The sequence below is a fragment of the Bos javanicus genome, chromosome 13 (genome assembly GCF_032452875.1).
Source record: "Bos javanicus breed banteng chromosome 13, ARS-OSU_banteng_1.0, whole genome shotgun sequence".
Classification (NCBI taxonomy): Eukaryota; Metazoa; Chordata; class Mammalia; order Artiodactyla; family Bovidae; genus Bos; species Bos javanicus.
The window spans coordinates 49,833,898-49,858,275 of NC_083880.1; the positions used below are offsets into that span (position 1 = coordinate 49,833,898).

At 39.3% G+C, this 24,378-nt stretch overlaps 1 pseudogene; it reads right to left on the reverse strand.

The window, feature by feature from the left end:
* Positions 1 to 6,647: 6,647 nt before the first annotated feature.
* Positions 6,648 to 8,425, reverse strand: LOC133258850 (splicing factor 45-like; annotated as a pseudogene).
* Positions 8,426 to 24,378: the final 15,953 nt, after the last annotated feature.

Genomic DNA, 24,378 nt, shown 5'->3' on the forward strand with positions numbered 1-24,378 from the left:
GTCAAGCTGCATTTTTATGCTCTTAATATATTCCATATCCACATCACTTACTCTCTGTTATCTCTACCACCTCTTTGATCTATCAACTGTTCCTTTCTCTATACCAGGTGAGCTAGTTTTTAGCTGAAGATAGGGCCTGTTGTTCATCTGGGAATCATTTGACTATCCAGTGTTAAGTAATGGAGCTGCTGTATTTTTGCTTCACCTGTTATATGTGTTTCTATCTTTGTAATTGAATTTCCTGATGAGAGTGAAGTTGCAGTGGGGACAGATGTTCTTAAAATTAAAAAAGGAAAAAGGTTAAGGACAAAAGAACATGTATAAACATGGGGGTGATTTGCGTTGTTAAAAATGAAGTTTGTGCGCTTTGGATTTCATACATATTTCTGATTAAAATAAACCAAAGTGAATCTCGGATTCCAGTGAAACTTCACTTTCTTGCAGAGACAGGAGAGAAGTGGGTGGGAGAAACACATGCTGGTAATACCTGGCAGATCTTCTCTGCAACTAGTCCCAGTACTATCAGCGACTCTTCAGGAAAGTATCATGCTGAACTCAGTCAAGCGATTATAGCAAGAAAAGTCTTTGAATAGAGAGTTGAGAAATGTAGTTCTTTCTTCACTTCTAATGCTCTGACTCTGGCCCAAATAGGATGTATTTGCCTTCAATCAGATTCTTATTGCTATGCCATAAATTAAAATACAGTAAAATAAAATAAATTAAAAATAAAATAGAACAAAACTCCCCTGTGATCTCCTAATCACAAAATACGTTTTAAGTATTAGTCTTCCTCGCCATTCACATTGGTTCCACCCATCAGTTTTATCTGAATTTGGCTTAAAGCTAAGAATACATCTTGTCTTTCACTATACATGATGGATTCCAGATGTTCAGATTAAGTAATGGTTCTCCCCTGTAGATATAACAGACCATAGCATCAAGGTAACTAGGCAAAATGAGCAAACCAGGGCCTGCAAATTATCTTAATTATTTCAACTATGAGAAAACAGAAAAGCACTGGGTAATACAACAGACAGCCCTTTCAAAGAGCAAACAAAAAATCCTGGTTATTTACTTTTAAGCCAAACCTGCTCCCTGCAAAGTATAATGTGTGTGGAATAATTCAGAAGAAATATTGCATACCATTTTCATGATTGGTATTCTCTGCCTAGTCTTTAATATTGCTGCTGCTGCTGCTGCTAAGATGCATCAGTCGTGTCCAACTCTGTGCGACCCCATAGATGGCAGCCCACCAGGCTCCTCTGTCCCTGGGATTCTCCAGCCAAGAATACTGGAGTGGGTTGCCATTTCCTTCTCCAGTGCATGAAAGTGAAAAGTGAAAGTGAAGTCGCTCAGTCATGTCCGACTCTTCGTGACCCCATGGACTGTATAGGCCACCAGGCTCCTCCAACCATGGGATTCTCTAGGCAAGAGTACTGGAGTGGGTTGCCTTCTCCAAGTCTTCAGCATTGAGTAACATACAAATAATAATGCTAATATTGATCTACTATTCATTTTTTTAAATGATGTTCTATAGCTCAAATATCATTGCTGAAAATATAGATGTGCTTTTACATCATTCAAGATTGCTTCCAGTATTTGAAAAGTCAGTTACAAATACCACCACTGAAGTGAGTCAGATTTATACATCAGACACATATACAGAGATGTATGGAAACAAATCTATATATTTATTTCTACTTTCCATGATTAAGAGAAAGTACAGCTGATATTCCACTTGACATAGAATTATCCAAGTATGGTCTTCCAGGCCTTGGAAATTGGAGTTAAATTGTAGTTTATGTCAATGCTGTACCAAAAAGTGAGTTCTGCCCCAGCAATCTCCTGTGGTTCTCGACTATGCTGTAAATTAATCTGTCCAAATCATTGACACTCATCCACAAAGCACAGTTGGCAGTCTCCTTTCATGCACACCAAAGAGCGTAATATAAAAATAAATCGTAATGTCATTAAAAACATGCTAAAATAATATTTTTCCCATCTGCTAAGCCCAGCCCCTGTGGTAAGTGAACTAACAGGTATCCACACTCACATTTGATGAACAGATACTGAAAGCAATTAATTAACATGAATATGACAGGAGTTGATTGGATTTCTCTCTTTTAGACATTAATCAAAGCCCAAAACAGAACACATTCCTTGTATAACATTCAGACTTGTGGGCCTTCAGATGTGGCTGCTGTAAAGCCCATTTCTGTTTAAATATTTACAACAAAATGAGTCTGCTCAACAGGGATACTCTATGTGCCAGGTTCTATACTGCCAAAGTCATGATCAGCAGACCCATCAGCTTGACCTGCCTCATTTTCCTGATATGCAGACTACAAACAAGGACAATCCAAGGGTAAAGTCCAGGGTTTTTTTTTTTTTTTTTTTTGCACTCAACCTGTCAGTTAAAAATAAACTTTACTGCTTCCTTCCCTTTAAAAATTATAGACAAATATGTACGTCTTAAAATGTTATGGTGAGGAGTATTAGAAAATTCAAAAAGAGATGAATCTTGGCATTAGAAAGCCCCTAATTATCTTTAATATCATCATAAATACTTAGGGGGAATACTAAACTTTTATAGAAATAATTGGAGAATGGCTTTAAAAAGTTTCAATAAATTAATAAGTTAGAAAATAAGAAATCTAGCAAAAGTATCCTTCCCAAAAGCTCAGGCCATGAGAATTTTACTGGTGAATTATTTCAAGCTTCCAAGGTAGAAATAATTCTGCTCTTACCTTTTTTTTTAAAGACAGAGAAATAAGTTAACTCCTTAAAGACCTTTCAGAAAATCATCGTAACAGTGAGGTTTCATGACTTCTAATGCGGAGAGAAATCAAGTTAGGGCATGAGAGACAGTGGAGAAAAATAAATTAACCGATACCCCTCTGTATTTAGTGCTCTTCATTTTCAATTGACTCTCAGGAGGTAAACCTAGGTGAAGGGGAAAAGAAATGCAGACCCACTTACACACTAGTAGAAAAAAAGGAATGAATATAAAAAATGAGACGTGTGATTATACTTAAAAATAGTACGTCTATGTCTCTGAGAAAAAATAGTCATGAGTCCGTGCTCAGTTAAGCTGTTGTGTGCTGAGGTTGTTCTGATAGTGCAGGCAGAATTTAAGGACCCCGCAGGGAGATGAAATACCAGAAGGAAGAGAGTTCCTTGGCATTATCTCTCCTCTCCTCCTCTCTCCCACTTCTCTTTCCTAACTATCCCTCTCTCGCACACCTTCTTTCTGTGTTCTTCCTCTCTCTTTTCCTTCCTTTCATAAGCTTTTCTTGGGGCTGTACTGGATGTAATTGACCCTGTGAATAGAACAATCTCTAACTGCCTGCTTCTGTCAACTCTTCCTACTGAATGGATATCAGGAGGGGAACCCATCTTGAGTGGAGGCTCAACCCATGGGCATCACTACAGGCAGATCTTCAGTTGCTGTCATGCACCTGATTTAACTGAATTCTGTCTATCTATCTAGTTACCTCCATTTGAATCCTTTCTATGTCAGTTAAGCCCATTGGTGTCTGTGGCAGTACTATTTTCAAAAGATGACTAAATTAATATCTCCAGTGCTACATGTTCTTCTAGAACTCCTATTCCCTCCATTAAGAGATGAAATTTTGTTGCCTTGTTGTTGTTTAGTCCCTAAATCATGTCTCACTCTTGATGACCCCATGGACTGCAACATACCAGTCTCTTTTGCCCTTCATTATCTCCTGGAGTTTGCTCAAATTCATATTCATTGAGTTGGTGATGCTATATAACCATCTCAACCACCACTGCCCCATTCTCCTCCTGCCTTCAATCTTTCCCAGCATCAGAGTCTTTTCCAATGAGTCGGCTTTTTATCAACCAAAATATTAGAGCTTCAGCTTCAGCATCCATCTTTTCAATGAATATTCAGAATTGATTTCCTTTAGGATTGATTGGTTTGATCTCCTTGTGGTCCAAGGGACTCTCAGGAGTCTTCTCCAGCACCACTGTTTGACCGCATCAATTCTTTGGCATTCAGTATTCTTTTATGGTCCAACTCTCACATCTGTATGTGACTACTGGAAAAACCATAGCTTTGGCTGTATGGACCTTTGATGGCAAAGTGATATATCTTATTATTATTTTCTTTTCTTTAGAGAATGCTCTAGTTTTTGTAATCAAACCCATGTAGATAAAACCTTACATTTACAGTGAGCTGTGTGTGTTAGCAGCTCAGTCATGTCTGATTTTTTGCAACCCCATAGACACTCACTAGACTCTTCTGTCCATGAATTCTCCAAACAAGAATACTGGATTGGATTGCCATTTTCTTCTCCAGGAGATTTTCTGCACCCGGGGATCTAAGCTGAGTCTCCCACATTGCAGGCAGACTCTACCATCTGAGCCACCAGAGAAGCCTTATTCAGTGAGTTACCTCTGTACAAATAGAGAAAATTATGTTTAGCCTTTCTAGACTAACATGACTATTAATTTCTGTACAATGCCAAGCTGACAAGGTACAATGGGGACACATTTTCCAAAGTTGACAGCACAGCTAAAGTTTACAAAAATGCATATTATATATTTATACACACACACACACACACACACACATATATATATATATATAGAGAGAGAGATGGACTCATGAACTGTAACCCACAAGACTCCTCTGTCCATGGAATTCTCCAGGCTAGAATACTGGAGTGGACTGCCACTTCCTAATCCAGGGGATCTTCCTGACTCAGGGATTGAACCCAGGTCATTCAGGGCAGACTCTTTACTGACTGAGCCATCAGTTCAGTTCAGTACAGTTCAATCACTCAGTCTCGTCTGACTCATTGGGAGCCATTAGGGAAGACCTATAGATTTATTTATTTATATAAACAGATCAATAGCAGTATGCTATGCACCAATAGCCACAACAGTTTTTCCAAGTTTTGAAGTCATATGAATAAAATTATAGAGACATTCAACATGCTCCAGAAGAACTATACAATAAAAGATCTTAAGGACCCAGATAACCATGATGGTATAACCACTCACCAAGAGCCAAACATCCTCAAGTGTGAAGTCAACTGGGCCTTAGGAAGCATCACCATGAACAAAGCTAGTGGACGTGATGGAATTCCAGCTGAGCTATTTCAAATCCTAAAAGATGATGCTTTGAAAGTGCTGCAATCAATATGCCAGCAAATTTTTAGAACTTAGTAGTGGCCACAGAACTGGAAAAGGTCAGTTTTCATTCCAATCCCAAAGAAAGGCAATGCCAAAGAATGTTCAAATTACTACACAATTGCATTCATTTCACATGTCAGCAAAGCAATGCTCAAAGTTCTCCAAGCTAGGCTTCAACAGCACACAAACAGTGAACTTCCAGACATTCAAGCTGAATTTAGAAAAGGCAGAGGAGCCAGAGATTAAATTGCCAACATTCGTTGGATCATAGAAAAAGCAAGAGAATTCCAGAAAAATATCTACTTCTACTTCATTGACTACAATAAAGCCTTTGACTGTGTGGGTCACAGCAAACTATGGAAAATTCTTAAAGACATGAGGATACCAGACCACCTTACCTGTCTCCTGAGAAACCTGTATGCACGTCAAGAAGCAACAGTTAGAACCAGACATAGTAAAAAGGACTGGTTCAAAATTGGGAAAGGAGTATGTCAAGGCTGTATACTGTCACCCCACTTATTTAATTTATATTCAGAGTACTTCATGCAAAATGCTGGGCTGGATGAAGCACAAGTTGGAATCAAGATTGCCAGGAGAAATATCAATAACCTCAGATACACCGAAGACATTGCCCTTATGGCAAAAAGCAAAGAGGAACTACAGAGCCTCTTGATGAAAGTGAAAGAGAAGAGTAAAAAAAGCTGTATTAAAACTCAACATTCAAAAAATGAAGATCATATCCTCTGGTTCCATCACTTCATGACAAATAGATGGGGAAACAATGGAAACAGTGAGAGACTTTATTTTCTTGGCTTCCAGAATCACTGCAGATGCTGACTGCAGCCATGAAATTAAAAGATGCTTGCTCCTTAGAATAAAAGCTATGACAAACCTAGACAGCATATTAAAAAAAACAGAGACATTACTTTGCCGACAAAGGTCTGTATAGTCAAAGTTATGGTTTTTCCAGTAGTCATGTATGGATGTGAGAGTTGGACCATAAAGAAGGCTGCACACCAGAGGATTGATGCTTTTGAACTGTGGTGCTGCAGAAGACTCTTAAGAGTCCCTTGGACTGCAAGGAGATCAAACCAGTCAGTTCTAAGGGAAATCAGGAAATCAGTCCTGAATATTCATTGGAAGGACTAACGCTGAAGCTGAGACTCCAATACTTTGGCCACCTGATATGAAGGACTGACTCATTGGAAAAGACCCTGATGCTGGGAAAAATTGAGGGCAGGAAGAGAAGGGGATGACAGAGGATGAGATGTTTGGATTGCATCACCAACTCAATGGACATGAGTTTGAGCAAGCACTGGGGAGATGAAGGACAGTGATGCCTGGAATGCTGCCATCTGTGGGGTTTCATAGAGTTAGGCATGACTGAGTGACTGAGCAACAACTACAAGCACACTCCAAAAAAAAAGGTTAAAAACAAAAACCTCAAAAATAGCTAAGTTCTGTTACTGTTTTTGTACCTGGTACCATTTTTTAAAAATTAGCTTCTCAATCATCATCTGGAAAGAACACAGTCTAGAATACCTTCATTTAAAACACTTGTGATAAAGCATGGTCACTACTACTTATCATAAGGATCACTGGAGATGACTCAGCCTCTAGTTTTTAAAATCAAACTTGTTCTGCCAAATACAAGACCCTGAATTTATGCAAATTAAACATGCTTTTTACATGTTTTACATGTAAAATTACACTGTGGGAGACCTGGGTTCAGTCCCTGGGTGGGGAAGATCCCCTGGATAGGGAAATGGCAACCCACTCCAGTATTCTTGCCTGGAAAATCCCATGGATGGAAGAGCCTGGTAGGATACAGTCCATAGGGTCGCAAAGAGTTGGACACGACTGAGCGACTTTCTTTCTTCTTTCTTAAACATGCTTTGACTACCTGGCCACCAAAACTTTTCCCATTCAGATCAACAACAGTTTTAATTGCTGCCTCAACCCTGTCGAATTCTAAGTATATTCACACTGCTTCATCAACAGGGCCATCAAAAATTTCAAATATCACACATTTTCCAACTTTGCCATATTTTTCACACTCTTCCTTGGTTTCAACTTCCAAATCTTCATCCACCTCTCCTGCACCAACCCTGTTCCTGACTAGGATCACTTTGGTAGGGCACAAGTATTTTAGCTAGTGGATTTCAATTCAACTTCTTGGTTGCCTCTATCTCGGTGGCTTGGCCCACGATGATTGCCGCCCCACTTGGTGGTCTTCTCCACTGACGGTGCTGTGCTCAGACCCTGCTCTTGCTTCCTGATACCCTGGCCTTCCCAGAAGCCTTATTTCTGCATAAATTTATGTACTACCCTGCCCCCCATGTTGGCGAGGAAAGAGTTGCCAATGCTGGTTGTCTGGGATCGCAGTCTGTCCTATTCCTTGTACACTGTGGAAGGGATAGAAACTTTGGAAGACTGTGAGCGAGGTGGCGAATCCTCTTCATAAGGGACGTCTTGGGGTAACTCTGTCCTTCTCCACAAGAGACGTGGCGGGGTGTGATGGTGGCTCCGCCCTTATTCTTTTCCTCCTCTCTCACTCACAATCTACATCTTCAACAGAATCTGGATCTGGTGCACCTGGAAAATCCACTAGCTTCATGTCTATTTATGCCTTTTTTCTCTCTCTTCTGTTTCCTTCTGTCTTTCCAGTTCTTGCTGTCTCTGTTGCTCTTCTCTTTGGTGCTTCACTACTTTCTTATAATCATTAGGAAACATGGGATCCTATACATCAGCTGAGGGGATAAACACTTATCCTGCAGAAAACTGGCTGGAAACAGGGTCGTTGATGCCCGTGGTCATGTGTGGTGGGGGGTCCACTATTTGTTGCTCATGAAAAGCCACTTCGATTCAGGCCAATTGCTGGAGGAAGGATTGCACTTTGTTTTGTCCTCTGGCTCTTGGCTTGAGTGAGAGCTACCTTCTTCACCTGGTGCTGAGAATGCAGAAGTTTGAAGTATTTGGCCCAGCCTTCTGTTTTTGAGTCACTGGTCGCCACTCCCGGGTTGCCGTACAGGGACATCTTCTCAGTTCAATGCAAGCACACCTGGCAGATGCTTCTGGCACCACAGATGTGCACAAGGCCCACCATGCTGCATTGTTGCTGGGCTGGGCAATCACTGTCAGCCCTCAATGGCCTGACCCCTCTGGAGGCCATCTCTTTGATTTTTAATACACTGTCTAGGTCTATCAAAGCTTTCCTTCCAAGGAGTCACTGTCCATAGCGATTTTGGAGCAGGCAAAAATAAAATCTATCACAGCTTCCACTTTCCCCCCTTCTATTTGCAGATGACACCACTCTTAAGGCAGAAAGTGAAGAGGAACTAAAAAGCTTCTTGATGAAAGTGAAAGAGGAGAGTGAAAAAGTTGGCTTAAAGCTCAACATTCAGAAAACTATGATCATGGCATCTGGTCCCATCACTTCATGGAAAATAGATGGGGGAAAAGTGGAAACAGTGGCAGACTTATGTTTTTGGGTTCGAAAATCACTGCAGATGGTGATTGCAGCCATGAAATTAAAAGACACTTACTCCTTGGAAGGAAAGTTATGACCAACCTATATAGCATATTAAAAAGCAGAAACATTACTTTGCCAACAAAGGTTCGTCTAGTCAAGACTATGGTTTTTCCAGTGGTCATGTATGGATGTGAAAGTTGGACTATAAAGAAAGCTGAGCACAGAAGAATTGATGCTTTTGAAGTGTGGTGTTGGAGAAGACTCTTGGGAGTCCCTTGGACTGCAGGGAGATCCAACCAGTCCATTCTAAAGGAGATCAGTCCTGGGTGTTCATTGGAAGGACTAATGCTAAAGCTGAAACTCCAGTACTTTGGCCACCTCATGCAAAGAGTTGACTCATTGGAAAAGACTCTGATGCTGGGAGGGATTGGGGGCAGGAAGAGAAGGGGACTACAGATGATGAGATGGCTGGATGGCATCACTGACTCGATGGATGTGAGTCTGAGTAAACTCCGGGAGTTGGTGATGGACAGGGAGGCCTGGCATGCTGTGATTCATGGGGTCACAAAGAGTTGGACACGACTGAGAGACTGAACTGAACTGAATGAACTGATGGGACCAGATGCCATGATCTTAGTTTTTTGAATGTTGAGTTTTAAGCCAGGTTTTTCACTTTCCTCTTTCACCTTCATCAAGAGGCTCTTTAGTTCCTCTTCACTTTCTGCCATTAAAGTTCCCTAATGGCGCAGTCAGTAAAGAATCTGCCTGAAATGCAGAAGACCTGGGTTAGATCCCTGCGTCAGGAAGATTGCCTGGAGAAGGAAATGGCAACCCACTCCAGTATTCTTGCCTGGAAAATCCCAAGGAGAGAAGAGCCTGGAGGGCTACAATCCTTCGGGTTGCAAGAGTCGGACTTGACTGAGTGACTTAACTACATCTGCATATCTGGGGTTGTTGATATTTCTCCCAGCAATCTTGATTTCAGCTTGTGATTCATCCAGCCAGGGATTTTTCATGATGTACTCAGCATATAAATTAAATAAGCAGGGTGACATTATACAGATTCTTCATACTCCTTTCCCAATTTTGAACCAGTCCATTGTTCCATTTCCAGTTCCAACTGTTGTTTCTTGATCTGCTTACAGATTTTTCAGGAAATAAGGAAGGTGGTTTGGTATTCACATCTGTAATTCTCCACAATTTGTTGTGATCCACAGAGTGAAAGGCTTTAGCATCGTCAATGAAGCAGAAGTAAATATTTTTTTCTGAAATTCCATTGCTTTCTCTATAATCCAACAAATGTTGGCAATTTGGTCTTAGGTTCCTCTGACTTTTCTAAACCCAGCTTTAAAGTGAATCTGTTATACACTCACATATATCTACTCTTTTTAAAAATTATTTTCCCAAATAGACCATTACAGAGTAATGAGTAGAGTTCCTTGTGCTATACAGCAGATCCTTATTAGTTATTTAGTTTTATGTATTAGGCTTCCCTGGTGGTTCAGATGGTAAAGAACCCACCTGCAATGTGGGAGACCTGGGTTTGATCCCAGGGTTGGGAAGATTCCCTGGAGAAGTGAATAGCTACCCACTCTGGTATTGTTGCCTAGAGAATTTCATGGACAGAGGAACCTAGCAGGCTACAGCAGCACGCCAGGCCTCCCTGTCCATCACCAACTTCCAGAGTTCACTGAGACTCATGTCCATCGAGTCAGTGATGCCATCCAGCCATCTCATCCTCTGTTGTCCCCTTCTCCTCCTGCCCTCAATCCCTCCCAGCATCAGAGTCTTTTCCAATGAGTCAACTCTTCACATGAGGTGGCCAAAGTATTGGAGTTCCAGCTTTAGCATCATTCCTTCCAAAGAAATCCCAGGACTGATCTCCTTTAGAATGGACTGGTTGGATCTCCTTGCAGTCCAAGGGACTCTCAAGAGTCTTCTCCAACACCACAGTTCAAAAGCATCAATTCTTTGGTGCTGAGCCTTCTTCACAGTCCAACTCTCACATCCATACATGACCACAGGAAAAACCATAGCCTTGACTAGATGGACCTTTGTTGGCAAAGCAATGTCTCTGCTTTTGAATATGCTATCTAGGTTGGTCATAACTTTCCATCCAAGGAGTAAGTGTCTTTTAATTTCATGGCTGCAGTCACCATCTGCAGTGATTTTGGAGCCCAGAAAAATAAAGTCTGACACTGTTTCCACTGTTTCCCCATCTATTTCCTATGAAGTGATGGGACCAGATGCCATGATCATAGTTTTCTGAATGTTGAGCTTTAAGCCAACTTTTTCACTCTCCACTTTCACTTTCATCAAGAGGCTTTTGAGTTCCTCTTCATTTTCTGCCATAAGGGTGGTGTCATCTGCATATCTGAGGTTATTGATATTTCTCCTGGCAATCTTGATTCCAGCTTGTGTTTCTTCCAGTCCAGCGTTTCTCATGATGTACTCTGCATATAAGTTAAATAAACAGGGTGACAATACACAGCCTTGATGAACTCCTTTTCCTATTTGGAACCAGTCTGTTGTTCCATGTCCAGTTCTAACTGTTGCTTCCTGACCTGCATACAAATTTCTCAAGAGGCAGATCAGGTGGTCTGGTATTCCCATCTCTTTCAGAATTTTCCACAGTTTACTGTGATCCACACAGTCAAAGGCTTTGGCATAGTCAATAAAGCAGAAATAGATGTTTTTCTGGAACTCTCTTGCTTTTTCTATGATCCAGCAGATGTTGGCAATTTGATCTCTGGTTCCTCTGCCTTTTCTAAAACCAGGTCACCCAGATATTAATAACTGCAGACCCGGGTGACATCTACTGCAGCTGTATTTGTGACTCCCAAACTAAAGCTGCTTAGCAAAGCTATTCTCAAATACCTGACCCACAAAATCCCAAGCATTTTTTAAAGTTTCAGTGTTTTGGGGTAATTTGTTATTCATAAATGGTAGCTGGAATAGTCCTCAATATTTCAAGGGATGACTTCTAATTAAAGTTCATTGGAATGAAGTACATACAACTTGAGGGAGAAGAGTATACAGAGAAAGTTAAATGTAGTTGTATTTTATAGAAGAAAAGTTTGGAATCTTGTATACTTTTCTCTAAGCATCTTCTTCAATAAAGGCATGCTAGTAATATTTCCTGTGTTCAGTTCAACTCCTTTCTTCTCTCTGATCTTCTCATAGAGGAAACACTTGAGTTTCCTCTCCCATAGTACTCCTTATCCATTTTGATTTATATTCTGACCTTCATTCAAAGCACCATTCCTTCTGTCTGAACTGGCATCATTGGCCTCTGGAAATAAAAATAAGGGAAAGAAGAAAGTGAACATCTTAGAAGAATAGGTGAAAAATTTGAATGATACTTGAGAATGTCTCAATTTTCATTTCATTTCCAAAAAACTTTCAATTAGCCATTTCATTTTATCTAGCACATTTTTAATAAAAAATCAAATAGCTACATATAAATATTACTGTGGGTCTTCTCAACGGACATGAGTTTAAGTAGCCTCCGGGAGTTGGTGATGGACAAGGAAGCCTGGCTTGCTTCAGTCCATGGGATCACAAAGAGGTGGACACAACTGAGCGACTGAACTGAACTGGATTGAATGGTTTCCTAAATGTCCAATTTATCTTTGTTTGTATTTTTCTTTTATTTTTTAAATTGCTTCATAGTTAATTTAAAATGTGTTGGTTTCAGGTTTCAGGTTTACAGAAAAGTGTTTCAGTTACACACACACACACACATATATACATATATATATATATTCTTTTTAATATTCTTTTCCATTATAGGTTATTATGAGATACTGCATATAGTTCCCTGTACTATACAGTAGTCTTTATTGTTTCTATATTTTATATATAGTAGTATTTGTATGTTAATTCCAAATTCCTAATTTACCTCTCCCTATAAAATTTACTTTTTAAAATGTTTTTAAAGCATATGTTAAAATATATTTTAGTTAGAATATTATTTATACGTTAACCAATCCTTGTTTTCTTAGCACATGACTTTGAGTACCTTTACATAATCACTGAATATGTAAGACTTTCTTTATATATATGTATATAATGAAATTGGTTAAAAAGTAAATATATGTCTAAGTATATCATCTTGAGCTTAGAAAATAATCACATTAACCTTCAAGTATGTTATTTTACTAGCTATAAGCTGTGAAGTAATCTATGATTCAGCTTACTCATACTGCTCTGCCCTTGTACGGGGATGATCTAGCTGATGACAATCTGGCAGATTTATGTCCAGGCAGAATTAGTCCCACCCTGTGTGGGTGTTGGCTTGAATGCCTCTAGTCCCCAGGGGGCAAAGAGGTCCTGTCACCTCAGCAGGCAGAGAGGGCAAGTTGGAGCCAGCTAACATCCGTCAGGAACTCCATGGCCAAAGGCATGATCTGGAGGGAAGAACTGAGTTCACTGTCAACTACACTAAACTGAAAAGGAAAAATAATGTAAGTTAGGTCATCAACTTGGTCCCAATCATAAGGAGAAAACTGCTAGCTGTAAAATAGCACTAGTAATTTATCTTTAATTGTGAAACCAGTTTAGCAAATGTATGCTATTGTTAGTTACTCTAGAATGGGTGGTATGTACATTGTACTGATTTGGAACAATAATGAAGAAAAATTGACATTTATCTGTTGAATTCTTTGATGGAGGCTTCTAGGGAAAATGACTAGAGCCAGAGGCTCTAAAATCTAGCTCAGTCCTTCAATGATCTTACAATCTCAATTTTTTTTAACTGTACAATGCAGAACCTTTAAGGACATTTTCAGATATAAGATTCTGAGTACTGAAAATCATCTTCATTTATTTAAAATGCTTTTGCATTTATAAGGTATTAACTTTTAACTTATATAGCTGCTTTTTTGATGGGAGTCTTAATTACCTTTAATCTAATAAATTTGTGAGAAGAAAGTACTCTGTTTTGGAAAACAATGTTCCCATGAGTTCACATAAGTGATTTGGAAACATAAAGATTTAACTTCATGTATGAGGAAGGTCAATGCACACTTAAAATTTTATCGAAACCCTTAAAACTGGAACAAAGAAGTGGGTATATTTGAGAAAAGCAGAATTAATGCTGGAGTCATGTGTTTTCAGACAAATGCCCTTGTGATGCACGGTGTGAACACAGCAAAATGCTTGGTGTTTATTTTTATAATTGGATTTGCCTTGTGATCAGAGTGAGTAACTAATGGTGTTTGATAAGATATGCCTTAAAGCATAATAATGCTTTGGCTTAAGGCATCTTAAAGACATTTTGCAGTGCTGTATTTTAAATCTGGAAGAGTTAAAAGCAATTTATTTTAATAGTATCAGTAGTAGTAATTAGATGGATAGATAGAAAGATCTATTTGAAGGTAAGAGGTCCTTAGTATCAGCAAAGACCCAGTGAATGAGGTAAGGTAAGGAGGCCCTGCCCTGTAGGTAGGAGTATATTTGCAAAGACAGGTCAGTTCTGAGTCACCATTTTTGGGTGATGGCAGGCCAATGAAATCAGTCCACCTTTGTATTCTCCTGACTAGAGCTAGATCTGGGTCAATTCCAAACTCTGCCTATGTGGAAAGGAAAACAGGCATGGGCAGGCCAAGTAGTGAGCATAGGTCTAATGGGAGCTCAAGTATATGACTCTCCAGAAAATAGTAAGGGCAATATAAGCTAGTTTAGACTTGGAGTGAAGGAGAGAAGCAGTCAATTTCCTCACCAGAATGTAAGCAAACCATTCCTGAAGCTTCCAGAAACTTTCAGTTCAGTCACTCAGTTGTGTCTGACTCTTTGTGACCCCATGGACTGCAGCACACCAGGCTTCCCTGTCCATCACCAACTCCTGGAGCTTACTCAAACTCATGTCCCTTGAGTTGGTGAAGCCATCCAACTATCTTATCCTCTGTCATCCCCTTCTCCTCCAGCCTCCAATATTTCCCAGCATCAGGGTCAATTCTTTGCATCAGGTAGCCAAAGTATTAGAGTTTCAGCTTTACCACCAGTCTTTCCAATGAATATTCATGACTGATTTGCTTTAGGATTGACTGATTAGATCTCCTTGCAGTCCAAGGGTCTCTCAAGAGTCTTCTCCAACACCACAGTTCAAAAGTATCAACTCTGGGTCTCAACTTTCTTTATAGTCCAATTCTCACATCAGTACATGAATATGGGAAAAACCATAGCTTTGACTAGACAGACCTTTGCCTGCAAAGTAATGTCTCTTCTTTTAAATATGCTGTCTAGGTTGGTCAGGAGAAGGCAATGGCAACCCACTCCAGTACTCTTGCCTGGAAAGTCCTATGGATGGAGGAGCCTGGTAGGCTGCAGTCCATGGGGTCTCGAAGAGTCGGACACGACTGAGCAACTTCACTTTCACTTTTCACTTTCATGCATTGGATAAGGAAATGGCAACCCACTCCAGTGTTCTTGCCTGGAGAATCCCAGGGATGGGGGAGCCTGGTGGGCTGCCGTCTATGGGGTCGCACAGAGTCGGACACGACTGAAGTGACTTAGCAGCAGCTTAGCAACTAAGTCATAGCCAGGAACTTAGGGATATGTTTTGATTTGTGCAGCAACCTCTGGATTTTCTGGTTTGGACTGAGGTAATTGGATGATTCTTGGAAACTTTGTGATAGGATAATCTAGACCAGTGATTTTCAAACATCAGTTTGCACATGAATACAAGAGGATTTTGTTAAAATAAAGTCCCTAAGCCAGTAGATGTAGAGTGGGTCCCAAATATTTGCAATTCTAACATGCTCCTAAGTTGAAACTGACATTACTTTTCTGGAGACCCCACAATGAGTAGCAAGGGGACCAGCAGTTCTTTCTGGCTGCATATTGTAGGGTTACCATATGTAGGGCTATCAGATTTGGCAGGATACAGGATACCCAGTTAAATTGAGGTTCAGATGAACAACAAATGATGTTTTAGTGTACATATATTCCTTGAAAATATTTGGGACACATTTATTATTAACAAACAAACAAACAAACATATCCCTTGTTTATTTGGAATTCAGTTACATGAGCACCCTCCATTTCACCTGGATCCAACATGAAGAAAATTTTAAAATGTCCATGCCTGAGTTCTTATCCCAGATATTCTAGTTAAATTGGTCCAGGGCACAGCTTGAGCAAGTGGATGTCACAGAAGACCCTATATAACTTTAATGCACAGCCGAGGTTGAGAGTTACTTGTAAAATGTCATCCCCTTATCAGTTAGGTGAGGACATTGAAACCTAGGGGATTATATAGCTTGGTCAGTGGTAGAATGGGGAGGACAATCTAGTGTTTTGGGCACTCTTATACGCTTCCTTCATCTTGGGTAGAAAGTGTATTTCCTTCCTTAGGAACCTAAATGGAACCTTAGGAACTTTATTGGTTCCCAGATCCCTGAGGCTGGAGGTCATCTCTCTTCATCTAAGTCACTCTCTTTAACCCTGCAGACCTCATCTCAGTGAAGTATGCAGAATGCATTTAGAAATCTGCCTATTATGAATCTTAATTCATGGATGCTTTAAAATTCATTTATTCTCATTCTTAACCTCATATCTGGTTGCTTTAAAAAAACATTTCTGGGTGTCTTAGTGCCAACCCCAGAGGTTCTGATTTAATTGGTCTGGGGTGCAGCCGAGGCACTGGGAGTATTGGAAAGCTCCCTGAGGGATTCAAGTGTAGACAAGGATGAACAGTACTGCTCTATCAGACTGTTCAAATGTAGTGGACCTGGGGCCTGTTCTCTAAAGTTGTGGTGGGTCCAACGGAGCCCATAACAGATGTGTGTAAATCAGCAACTTCAAAGGCTGGAAACACTGAGCTTGACTGCAGGGTAAACCTGGAATGCCTCATATGTTATTCTTTCAAGACTTGTCAAAGCATCTGAATCCGTTCTAATTAAGAAACACATAGTTTCCTTAGATTCCAGCCTCTTAAAATACCTATATGAGCCTTATGTGTATTTCCACATATTGGTCCTAGGATATCATGTTTCTCTGATGAAATTCAGAGTAGATAGTTATTTAAAATAATAATAATAAAGAAAGAGGTAGGAGGTGGGTAGTGGAAGAGAAAACCAGCATTTGCTTAATCTGAACTTTCTAACTAGAAGTTTCAAGGTGCTAGAAATATTTCCTTAGCTCCAGTCTTTCCCTGTGATCTTGTACTTTTTCCACTCATCAGAAAAAAGTGGACCAGATTCTTACTTTAGAAACAGCTGCATATCAGGCCTTTTGTGAAGAAGGAAGATTTCTTAGGCAAAGTATGTTGGCAGGAACTAGGACAATAAACAGTAAGACTTTGTACTTTCTTCCCACTTTCTTTTTCAGGAATTGAAATGTACTTATATCAAGACAGGGATGAATTGCTACTCTTTAAGACAGACAGATGAGGGTCCTCGGAAGTCTCAAAATTACAGAGTGATATTTTCCATACTTCTGAAGGTTATTCATGGCTTTTCAACAGGGAAACACAGTCTTTCTACCCATCAGGGAATGATGAATAATTAAAATAATAATTAGGCTTATTAAGTAACCTGATTCCATTATATTGAATACCATTTTGTGTCTACAAGATTATTGAATTAGATTTAGGTAACTAGATCATATTATTGGAGGTTCACCAGCTTGTCCAAGCCAGACTTCCCAAATTCCTTTTCAAATGTTCTTCACACTAAGACAGACCACCATGATTTTGTTGATGGTTCTTATTTTATTCTTTATATTAGATAGACTTTGATTTACTTCCTCTAGGTCAACTGAGAGAAAACTAGGTTATACAGATGGAAAGATTTATCCACAGTACAAGGCAAGGCTAATCAACCCATCAGCTTTAAAGCACCTGCAAGTCCTTAGAACCATCCTATAAAGCTGAGAAGTATCATGACTCATTAGTAGTTTATTCAAGAGTACTGTAATTTTCACCAACTTATGATATGTACTTTGCAGATCTAGAAAGGAAGCAAAAGAGAAAGATGTCAATATTTATTAGGTGGAGCATCTCTTCTTAAATCACTACTTGTCAGAAATATCTTTATGATATTTATTATTATATTGTGATATAATTTATACTAATAAAGTATAATTATAAATTATATAATTGTGATTATAAATAAATTCTTTTTATAATTTATTAATATTAATAACTAGATATTAATTTATATTATGAACCCTTTTACTTTTCCTTTCCTCTCTTCCAATCCTTAAACACTTCTTTGTCTCAGAGGAATTTTATATGAGATGGTTAAAAACAGAAGTTATTTTTAGATTAATTGTGTTCTAAGCTGGTATTTTACATAAGACTTAAAACCTTCCAGACAAGTGTCATAGATATGAGAGATATGAGGTGACGAGCAAAAAAGCTTAGACCAAAAAAAAAAAAAAAGGTTACCCTGTGTTGCACCCAAGAGACTGGAACTCTAGCATCGGTTGTGTCTCTCAGAATTTGCAAAACTTGAGTTTGGGCAGAACAAAATTCAGAGTTCAGAGCCGACATTTATCAAAGTATTCACAGGTTTGGACAGGAAGTATGGTTGTAAGATTTAACAAATAAAAAATATAGGACACAATTAAACTTGCATTTCTGGTAAATATTGAATTGCTTTGTAGTACAAGTATGCTCATGCAATATTTGTATGAGCTAAAAGTTATTTATTGTTTATCTGAAATTCAAAGCTAGCTGGGTGTCTTGCATTTTAGGTGGGAAACCCAGCAAGGTGGGTTTCATTATTGATTATGATGAATTGACATTCAGATCCTTGCTCCACTTCCCAGACAGCACAAGCCTCCTTAATTCCTGGCTGACACTAGGTCATAGGACGGACTCCTCTTTAACGACTGAGATACATTTTCCATGAACTAGATCAGATGAAGTCTCAGAGTAAGATTTAATTATTTTAAATGGCATTTATTACACATCAAAGTCTTTGATTATAAATGCATACTCATTATAACGATAATCCCTGTCTATCACAGACATGTTTCCTAGGAGATCTGGGAATCTGGTCACATTCTTACAGGGAGATGGGGAGGTGGAATGAGAGAATCGTATGGGTTTGCTCATACTTTTTGTGAACGTGAAAAGAGCTCATTTGTCATGTTTTAAAAAGAGATTGGGAGACTCCTGATCCCATGTTTCTAAAATAGAAAATAACTGATATCACCAGAATGCTATCAGTGTCAATGGAAAGTAAGACTTAATATTTTTTTTTCAAAGAGATTAAAGTTGAGTTTTGTTTGGTAAAGAGAATCATGCCATGTAAGTATATCACAAATACAATAAAACAAGGAGGACAAGGATTTCATGAAAAGGCAAACCCTACTGACATACTCAGAGAAATGGCTTATCCTTTCTGCACATGTCTACCCATATAGGGAAAGGAACCGGACACAAGAGGTTCAGGAACATGGCCTACTAAACCAACCATGGCTCACATTGCATATGAGAGGCAGTGAAGGTGCAAAAATGGGTGAACCCTCTGTTTCAGGGATGGAGCCTGGCTGCTGGCTAATGGGACAAGGAGGAATCACAGGCTGGGATAGGGAGTCAAGAGGGACCCTTGTTCAGCTCAACCTAAAGGTGAAGAGGAGGCAGGCAGATTATAAGGTTCCAAGAATCAGTTCAGGCCAGACAAGAGGATTAACATCCCATTTCTCAATGACACTGTGCCAAAGACTTTCTTGTTTTATTTTATTATTTTTTAAAAATGAGCAACAGCCTTCAGATCCTGAGTTTAAAAGCCTGATCCAGGCCTGAGTCATTGGCACCACTCCCTAACTCCTCTCCGCTGCAGGTGTGCTGCAGGTTCCTTCCTCTCACACCCAGCCCTGCCCCCTCCCCACAACCCCCAACTCCCCCTGACAATTGTGAAACTAAAGGAGATCCTCTCAGGGTGGTATAGCTGCAGGCATATGAATTCCTTCCGGGGCTCTCTGAGCTTGGAAGCAGTTTAAAGGTAAAAAAAGTTTGAAGAGTGAATGAATAAACATGTTTCAAAGGAACCTGAATGAGGGACTTTGTTTTTGTGGGATTTTTTTATGACATTTGCTTACTTAATATAATAACTCCTTGAACATATTGCCTTGTATGATATAATTTATTTACATAATTCTGGATTGGAAAACTATGAGCAAATCCAAAGAAAACTTCTGGAAAGAAGAAAACTTGTTTTTGTGAAGATTTCAGAATGAAATTATACATGTATGTATGTATATATATATATATATATATATATATGGTAGAGTTTAAGGTAGTGTTTAAGGCTATAAGATGATAGTGTTTAAGGCCATATTTCTAGCATCTGACAGAATTTACAAACAAGTAAATGTTGAATGGGGAAGGGATGGCCTCCCTCTGGACTGTTACTTTGGGTTCTTAATATCTTACTTGAAGTGACCCTTAGGAGTGGAGTCTACCTGTTATTTGAAAGAAAGCAGATTTCTATCCAAAGTGTTAATGTCGAACTTACTAATTTTAAGTAGAGTAATTGACAGCCAACTTTTCTTTAATAATAAATTCCATTTTTCCTAAAAAATAAAAATACATTTATATACACACATATTTCTTTTCTAAAAGTCTCACAAAACAAGTTTTGCTTTCTGTATGTGAATATTATATGTGCACAAACATACACGTATAGATATATACAGATGTAGATATAGATCATATACATATATAGGTATAGAGAGATTTAGATATAGATATTTGTAAAAGAGGACAAAGTTAATTTAGATCATAAGTCAATTTCCAGCATGTTTTAATTTATGTCAAATAATTTCTTATATAATTCAAATGAAGATGGTGGTTTATAGTTATTTCAATCCAAGTTTCTGCTTTGTTAAAATATCTCAGCTTTTGCTACATTGAAAGTTACAAAGGGAGGGAAGTCCTTTGAGTACTGAATGTTCTAAACCTAACTGAATTTAGCTACACCTAGATCCCAAGACTATTGTTCAATCAGAAAGTGGAGAGTGAAAAAGTTGGCTTAAAGCTCAACATTCAGAAAAAGAAGATCATGGCATACGGTCCCACCACTTCATGGGAAATAGATGGGGAAACAGTGGAAACAGTGTCAGACTTTATTTTTCTGGCCTCCAAAATCACTACAGATGGTGACTGCAGCCATGAAATTAAAAGACGTTGACTCCTTGGAAGGAAAGTTATGACCAACCTAGATAGCATATTCAAAAGCAGAGACATTAATTTGCCAACAAAGGTTCGTCTAGTTAAGGCTATGGTTTTTCCTGTGGTCATGTATGGATGTGAGAGTTGGACTGTGAAGAAGGCTGAGCACCCAAGAATTGATGCTTTTGAACTGTGGTGTTGGAGAAGACTCTTGAGAGTCCCTTGGACTGCAAGGAGATCCAACCAGTCCATTCTGAAGGAGATCAGCCCTGGGATTTCTTTGGAAGGAATGATGCTACAGCTGAAACTCCAGTACTTTGGCCACCTCATGCGAAGAGTTGACTCATTGGAAAAGACTCTGATGCTGGGAGGGATTGGGGGCAGGAGGAGAAGGGGACAACAGAGGATGAGATGGCTGGATGGCATCACTGACTTGATGGATGTGAGTCTGAGTGAACTCCGGGAGTTGGTGATGGACAGGGAGGCCTGGCGTGCTGCGATTCATGGGGTCGCCAAGAGTCGGGACATGACTGAGCGACTGATCTGATCTGATCTGACGAGGGATTTATCTATTTATTGGATGTAGAAAAGAAACGTTGATGAGAAAACTAGCAGTTATCTGCTCCAGATTTGATGTCAAAAGATAATCATATGGTGACTTTTGTTTTCTGTTTGATTTTTAAGGAGATAACATCGCCAAACCACTCTAGAAGCCTCTGGAGTCACTAAGGGTTATCTACTGGGAGTAGCTGGCTGAGTGTAGCCTCCAGCTTCAATAATTTTTTCCAAAGTTTCATTTTCCATGTCCGAATTCTTATCTGGCTTCTTTCTGCCTAAAATAAATATCTCCCTCCACCCAAAATAGTTGGTAGCAATTCTGTTTCTAATACTGAAATAAGAATGGCAGAATAAAAGCAATAAAAACAGATTAATAATTGAAGCAGTTCTTATGAGGATTTTTTCTTATGTGAACCCAACCTGCCTAGAAATTCAATAAGAGCAGGGTTTTAGTCACTAAAAATTATCTATTGGATGTCCTCTGGAGGTTGGGAGTGGCGGAAGTAGTCATAGTATAGAACTAGACTTTTCAAAAGGCATGGAAGACTTCCTTTTAAAGGCATCAAATAATGGACTTATATTGCTGCTTAATTTTTGGCTCTCCTAGACTCACCTCCCAGCACAGGTAGCAAATGTCCCTGCTTAGCAAAGCATCAAGGGGTAAACTCAAAGACAGACTTGAGAAATGTGGAGGAAAAGAATCTCTCACTAGATTTCCTGAGAGATACTTAGTCAGTAAAGAATCTGCCTCCAATGCAGGAGACCCAGGTTTGATTCCTGGGTTGGGAAGATCCTCTGGAGAAGGAAATGGCAACCCACTTTAGTATTCTTGCCTGAAGAATCCCATGGACAGAGGAGTCTGGTGAGCTACAGTCCATGGGGTCACAAGAGTTGGACATGACTTAGCGACTAAACCACCACAAGATTTGTAGAAAAAGATGAGCCAAATTATTTTCAGGAGTGCTCTTATAGGTGGTAAAATGCACATCTTTTAATAATTTTATTGGGAACAAGTACTTTGAAGTTGCATTTGACTAGTATCCTGTGTTTTTACAAATGACACCCTAAGGTGAGGCTGAGCCATTTGGCATACCCAGATTATCTGGGTTACATAGCCATACTTTTGGAGAAGGCAATGGCACCCCACTCCAGTACTCTTGCCTGGAAAATCCCATGGACAGAGGAGCCTAGTAGGCCACAGTCCATGGGGTTGCTAGGAGTCAGACACAACTGAGCGACTTCACTTTCACTTTTCACTTTTCACTTTCATGCATTGGAGAAGGAAATGGCAACCCACTCCAGTACTCTTGCCTGGAGAATCCCAGGGACAGAGGAGCCTAGTAGGCCACAGTCCATGGGGTTGCTAGGAGTCAGACACGACTGAGCAACTTCACTTTCACTTTTCACTTTCATGCATTGGAGAAGGAAATGGCAACCCACTCCATTGTTCTTGCCTGGAGGATCCCAGAGATGGCAGAGCCTGGTGGGCTGCCATCTTTGGGGTCGCACAGAGTTGGACACGACTGAAGCGACTTAGCATAGACATACTTTATAAGCCTAGATGGAATATGAGTTTTATAAATACAAGAGTTATAAATTTCTTCTCTGAATCACCATGTCTCATTGGTTCATGCCCAATAATTGAGGCAGGAATGATTTCTAAACTTATTCAGATATAGGACTCCTATGTAAATCCCTCAGAATATAATATTACCAACAGTAATAGCAACTTACACTGTAGAGTATTTTACAATGTAGAAAAATTATTTTACAAAAATTTGCTTTCCCAAATTATCATCTTTGTAATGTATCATTTTATTTCTGCTCTGTAATATCTGGAAGTCTGTGAAAATATTATTCTTAACCAGAAAGCATACAGTCTATTTGGTTAACATAAACTCACACTAAACTTGAAGTTATTTGAGCCTCAAAAGAGCCTTCCTTGGATGGGTAGTGGTCTTCCTTTATCTTCCTTTTACAGCTATCTTTTCAATCTCTGGCTCCACCTGGTGGAATACTGTGAGGTCATGACCACAGCCATCATCGTTCTTAAATTTACTGTACAGAACCAGTACTCCTCCACGTAAATAATAGTACGGCTTTCAGAATCTGAAGATTGGACTACCTATTGTCCACCCAAATATTCTCTTGCTAATGTGACTGCCTCTTGGAACAGCATATCTATGTTGCAAAAAGACCCTTTTTATTAGGACTAAAAAAGTATGACACCAAAGTTAAAGGAGAACCCTATCTTGCCAACAATAGCTTACACTGTTCTTTTGTATTTTTCAGTTCACTTGAACACATAAGAACATCTCCCATGAACCAGGGTAGGCTGAGGACTCTATCAAAGGAAAAAACGAGACTGACAGTATGAAAAACTGAAACTTACACTAACTGTACTTCCCAGAAATGAACAAAAATTATGGAAGCAGAGACAAGATCAAAAGGCAAGTGTTTTGATCCTGAGTGTAATGTTTATTAAAACTTGCCCACAACATTGCTTAAAATAAATAAAATCCTTCTTTTATTGTGTTCCATAATATATACATATTTACGTGTTTTTAATACCTTAAATATTATACAACAAAAAATGAAATGAGAAAAAATCTGCAAAAAGGTTAAAAAAGCCAAGCCAAATGAAAGAATGATATTAAAATGAGTCACCTTACCACTCCACAGCCACATCTTCTCTTGATGGATGGAGGAGGAACTTTACTTGTTCTATTTCTTAACCACTATGGACCTGCCCACACTTAGTTTATCAGAAAAAATTTCCCCTATGAGGGAGCAGTGAGTAACTCTGGGAGGTGAGGGGACAGTGGTAAAAAGATATCAACTCACACTTGCCCATCTTTTAGAACCCCAACAGGCTGCCCCCTCTAGGACTAGAAGTATTAATTGCTATTTATTTTGCCAGACTGTTTTAGAGCAGTTTTTGTTTCATAGCAATAGTGAGTGGAAGGTTCAGAGATCTCCCAAACCCCCTGCTCCCACACACCCACAGCCTCCCTCATGATCCACTTTTCCCAGCAGAGTGACACATTTGCTACAATTGATG